This window comes from Argentina silus (assembly GCF_951799395.1).
Source record: "Argentina silus genome assembly, chromosome: 20".
NCBI classification, from domain to species: Eukaryota; Metazoa; Chordata; class Actinopteri; order Argentiniformes; family Argentinidae; genus Argentina; species Argentina silus.
The window spans coordinates 4,920,096-4,925,965 of NC_139674.1; the positions used below are offsets into that span (position 1 = coordinate 4,920,096).

The 5,870-nt window shown below is 40.5% G+C and overlaps 1 long non-coding RNA gene across 1 annotated transcript; it reads left to right on the forward strand.

Annotated features, from left to right (window-relative positions):
• The first annotated feature begins 1,379 nt into the window (after window positions 1–1,379).
• Window positions 1,380–3,772, forward strand: LOC310820678. Its single transcript, XR_014554828.1, has 2 exons — window positions 1,380–1,411; window positions 2,567–3,772. It is a non-coding gene; the product is annotated as an uncharacterized lncRNA (long non-coding RNA).
• The last annotated feature ends 2,098 nt before the right edge of the window (window positions 3,773–5,870 follow it).

Consider the following 5,870-nt stretch of genomic DNA (forward strand, 5'->3'; position numbering starts at 1 on the left):
TGATGGTGCAAGCTCAAACCTGTCCTTTTGATGCGGAGGACGTGGTTAACCTACAGTAGTTGATGAACTAGCTTGTTGTCCCAGCCAACTAATCATTTCAGTTCTGTTGATTTACAATTCAGTAGCAATGCCTTGTAAGAAACATCTTAACAAAGCAATAATATCAGTTCCGTTGCTTAAATCAATTACTTTAAGAAATAACTATGTTCCTTAAGATAGTAGAAAATGTCTTACAGGCAAAGTGAGGATCCGACTCATCAATAAGAATATGACCTGGGAAAAAGCTCTGACCTACTGCAACGAGAACTTCGATGGACCCCTGTATATCGAGTCTGAGGAGGACCAGAAGCTGGTGGAACCGATGCTGAAGTGTGCCGTTGAAAAGGTTCCCGTAACTGGTCCTGTATGGATGGGCCTGTTACAGAGCCGCCTGCTGGGCTTCTGGTTCTGGCCCAATGGGAAGATAGTGGATGTTGGCAACGAAAACAGCAACTGGGAGGGAGGTCGTCAACCTGAGCCGCCACTGTGCAACCACTGTGGTGCCATATCGATGGAGGGAGGGTACAAGTGGAGTGATCAGGACTGTCACTCCAAGCGCCCCTTTATCTGTGAAGAACTGCTTTGAAGAACTCCCATCTTGTTCTTTCCTTTACTGCATCTCTGTCTCTCTCTGCCATATAATCAATTTTGATTAATCAATCAATCAATTTCACTTCTTCTGGAATTCATGAAGTTGTAAGTCGCTTTGTCACCCGTCTTCATCTGTTTCCCTCTCGGCTTTCCGCCTTTCTTCCTTCTTCTTAAAAAAAAAAAAAGAGTGTCAACTGATAATTCTAAAGCTTCAGTATATTTGGAAGTTTGAGCGCAATTTGATTTGTTTTAAGGGTTTAATTCACAATGCACAGTATGACGTGCAGCTATCTTAAGATTTGAATCTTAATACATGTGTGTAATATCTCTGAACGAGACCTTGTCAGTAATCAACAATGGGTAATAGATGATGATGAACAATTATATTTCACATTTTCGTAATTTAGCAGAAGCTCTTATCCAGAGCGACTTACAACTAGTATGTGATGATGATGTTAGTGATGATGATTAGTGATAATGGCTTCTTCTGCAATCATTAAGCTTATGATACAATGTCAGTAATAGGGTTAAAATGATGTAAAACTATGAATAAAGGATTGTAATGATGAAGTTAATGGTATCTGCCGTGATCATTTTGCTTCGTACACGGAAATGTTGAAAAGTTGTCTGACTGGTTGGTCTCTGGTAACATCTAATTTCCATAGAGTGATGCCAACATTGATGCGATCTACTGCAGTACGGTACATAGACCCAGAGAGCTTTAGGCTTCTGTTCACACTACACAGGACAGCACACTATACCAACCTCTTCTGCTGACTAGGTAGGACACATAACAAGTACATGGTTTGTGATTGGTCAATAACAAAGCTAGGCTTATAAACAAATTCCTTGAAATGTAACAGACTTTGTGAAATGTAAATGTTAAGACCTTTAATCTTAATGTACAGTATGATAAGGAATCTACCGTACAGAACGACATGAAGAGGTGTGTTTGGGGAAAATGCGGAGGGAGGTTATCATCTGTTCATCTCTCAGATGTCTACAGTGAAAGAGTCTTTGTTGTGAAATGAACTACTGTATGATATAAAGTATGTGAGCGTTGGATTAGAACGATACAGAGAAAAATAAGATTAATTCAAATTTCATTTAAAAGTGTAAAAGTACATTTATTTGTAAACTGTTTGTTATCTAACAGAGTTGAGAATTCTGTATTTTTTGGCCACCATAATGAGCATTACAACTTTTTATCAGAACCTAATACTACACCTGACATTTACATCATGACCAGTAGTATTCAGTACAAACAGAGGTGCTCAGTGCAGGGCAGGGTTTTCCTATAGCGACTAAGTGAAGTTGCAGCTGTAAAAAAGCCTCAAACTTCACTGGCACTCTGTGAAGTGGCACTCTAGTGGCAACTATTGTAATGTGCAGACATTTACATTACATTTACATTTATGGAATTTAGCAGACACCTTTATCCAAAGCAACTTACAACAAATACATTTGTTTAAGTAAGTGAACCATCTATCCATCAGTCATCATAAGAAAAAATCAATGCTCGGACCAGGGGCCATTGGCAGTCATTGGCAATGCTAGAAGAAGGAAAAATTACTTCTTTATTTTTTTAACAGGAGAGAAACTTGTACAGGGGGGGTAGTGGGAATGAAGAGGTCTTTAGGAGGGACTATTAAGATGTAGCCTGAAGATGTAGTCTTCAATCTACAGCAGAAGATGGGGGAGATGTCTCACTACCAATCTCGCTGAGCAAATGTAACCAAGTTCAAAGTTCAGTGTGATAAATGTCAATCAATCAATCAATCAGTCACACATTATTTGTGTAGCGCTTTTTCCCAAAACAGTTTTGTTGTAAGGTGCGTAGAAAGACTCCTAAAAAGCAAGCCAGGAGGAAACTTCCCACAGTGGGAAGAAAACCATGAATGGAAACTTTCAAATCTGACAAATTATCCTCACACAGGCGACCAGCACATCACCACACCACTCTTTCTGCTGACCCTTCCGTCACCATGGAGACGAGCCCTCCTACTCCTCCTACTCCCTCCTACTGCTTCTGTGTGGCCAGGATTTGTTCAATCAGTCTAACCTCATCGAGACAACTCCTTTGTCGTGTCTGACGTGACATTCATAACAAACAAACCAACCATCTGGATACAATACCACCATTTATGTAAAAAGTTTGCTAGTTAAAGCTTTTTGCATTTCCACTGGCACAAAACATCATACAAACTATTCATAGCATTCTGAGCAGCTGCACCATGGTACTCAGTCACCTCAGGCTAGGTCAGAGGCCTTTTACAACACAATGAAAACTTCACAATGACAATTACAGACACTGTAGGCTGCTCTTGATGATTCACACCTGAGTGTGTGTCCACGTCATAGTGGTACTATTAGAGCATTAGGGCTTCTCATGTTTTTTTTTGTTTTGTTTTTATTGAAAACAGAATTCAAATAAAGGTCATTAACGCAGAACCAGACAAGCACAGTAATATGAGTTGGCTAATAGCAGAAACGGTCAGGGGGCATCAGGGAACTGCAACCATAACATGACTAATTGACCAAGTATTTACTAAAATATTTAAATATTTATTTTGTTTATATCTAAACAATATTTGTTTCCAGGAACGTGCACAACATATCTGTGAGATGTTGAAGCCTAATCCTTGAGTGTGCAGTCTTAGTATTAGTGTTTTGTTTTATTGATGTCTCTAAAAAAAACAAAAAAAACATTGACATGGATACATATCATTTACAACTCAAGTGTCTAATTTTGAGTTGTAATACTAAAACGGTATACATTGTTTTGGAGATAGAATTGAATTTGTAATATCCAACTACAGTATAGTCTAATATCTGCTTTTTCACCGGTTTGTTTGTGTGAAGTTAAACGTATCAGTTCCCAAGAGCATTCATGCGCCATATACTGAAACAAAACAATACCCAGCATTAACAGACACTTTGCATATTGGATTCCATGTGTCTACGTTTGAGTTGTAATACTTACAAAATATATACTTATTTTGGAGTGATAATTGAAGTTGTAGTATCCAACTACAGGATAATGTAATATCTGCTTTTTCATTGGTTTGTTTTGTTCTTAGGCATACTATTGTAGAGTTTTCAAAATGTCTTTCTGATAATAAAAAGATGACTTTTGATCAAATGTGATTTATTGTTTATCTGATTTCTCTCCAGTTGTACAGACCCTTGCCTGTAAGTTGATTAGATATGCCGTCAGGCAGAGATTGTGTAATAGGTCATTGTCGGCAGCTAACATTGCTGAATTGTAGGTCATTTGATATGCACGCTGTATGTTTAAAAGTTAACACATATGTACCACTTCATGTGGTCAATTGAACAACATACTGACATATAAACAAAATACTTAATACAATTTTAATAAAATTAGTCTCTAGTCTCACTGTAGGACTGCTGAACGCCGCAGCTCACAGCTTCCACAAATAAATCACAAACAACAGTAGAACACAGTTGCTCAATAGATTATAGATGGTGAAAAAAAGGGAAGCCCCATTCTACACGATGCTGTATTGAGATGGCAATAAAGAAAAGAGAGAGAGAGAGAGAGAGAGAAAGAGAGAGAGAGAGAGAAGTTGTGATCCCATCCAGGGTTGGTGTGGTCCCACCCTGGCCAGACTCATTCTGCCTCTAAATCAGTGGAGCAGAGTCAGCATGGGCTGTATTGACCAGCCAGATGAAAAGAGCTGAGGCTGGAGAAAGCACACACTCTCATCCATGGGATGAAATAAAAAGAGAGGGGGGTGGGGGGGTGGGGGGGGGGGGATGTAAGAGAGAGAGAGTGAAAAAGAAAGAAAGAATGAGAGAGAAAGAGAAGGAGAGGGGGCAAGAGAGAGAGATAACAAGAAAGAAAGACAGAGAGAGAGGGGGGGTGAGGCTGGGTAAAGTCCTCCAGTGATGGCAGTACAGGGGCATCCGTCACATGGTAAACAAACTCAGACTGATGCCACGATCCGTCATGCCTCCGCTGACCACAGGCCTCCGAGCTATAGCTCATCCCAGAGAACACAGTTCTTCAACGCATCCATCTCTCACCACACTGAGCAGACATTACCGCTGAACCAAGAGTACTGCACAGACATTACTGCTGAACAAAGACTACTGAGCAGACATTACCACTGAACAAAGACTACTGAGCAGACATTACCGCTGAACAAAGACTACTGAGCAGACAATACCACCGAAACAAGAGTTCTGAACAGACATTACCACCCCACACAGGCAGCCTTTGCGATTTGCGAGAGGCATCAGTCTGGCCCTGCGAGAGTACTGAAGCACTAGTCTTACTGTAGGACTGCACCGCCATGCTGAACACTGCAGCTCACAGCTTCCACAAATAAATCACAAACAACAGTAGAACACAGCTGCTCAATAGATGATAGATGGGAATCCCCATTCTACACAACGCTGTAATGAGACTGCAAAAACGAGCAGAGAGAGAGAGAGAGAAGTCTCTCTCATGAATAAAGTGTCATTTCGATTGGTTCTTTATAATAGGACATTACAATCTGATGCCTTAAAAATAAGCATTTGAACAAAGAAGAACTTTGCTACAGTTCACAGCCACTGTATACAGACAGCACTAACTCTATTCATGCCCGGAGGCCATTACTGTCTCAGTAAAGGGTTTGCACCTTGGTCCAGGACCATAGCCAACCTGTCTGTCCCACTTCAGTTCCTCTGCCAACAGGGTTCAGCCCTGGGCTAGGGTTAACCTCCCCTTTAAGAGGACTGAGAGGTCTGTTTGATCAGGTCCACTGAGTAACAACTCAGAATCAGAATTCTTTTATTTGGCCAAGTATATTTGCACATACAGGAAATTGACTTGGTGAGGTTGGTGCATGGGACATAAAAAACAATAGAAACCCCAATATATAAGCAAATATTCACAAAATAGCAATAACAAATGTACAAAATAGAACAATAAAACAATAAATCACTCTCCCTCTCCCCCACAGGGCCTTCAGGCACCATCGTACTGTGCTACTGCTGTGTGTCCCTGTCATCTGTAGGGAGCGAGATCAATGCATGATCACATGATCTCCTGTTGCTTCATTGACTAGCTGGCACAGCTCTTTACCCAAGACAGCATAGGAGATATAATGGCCGTCGAAAACCCCCCAATGTGCTCTTAGTAATATGGGGGAGGACAGATTTGTATCTGTGCAGTCATGCCAAATGAAGCAAATGCTCTTTTCTAAAGATGCAATCAAGTCAATGTGCAG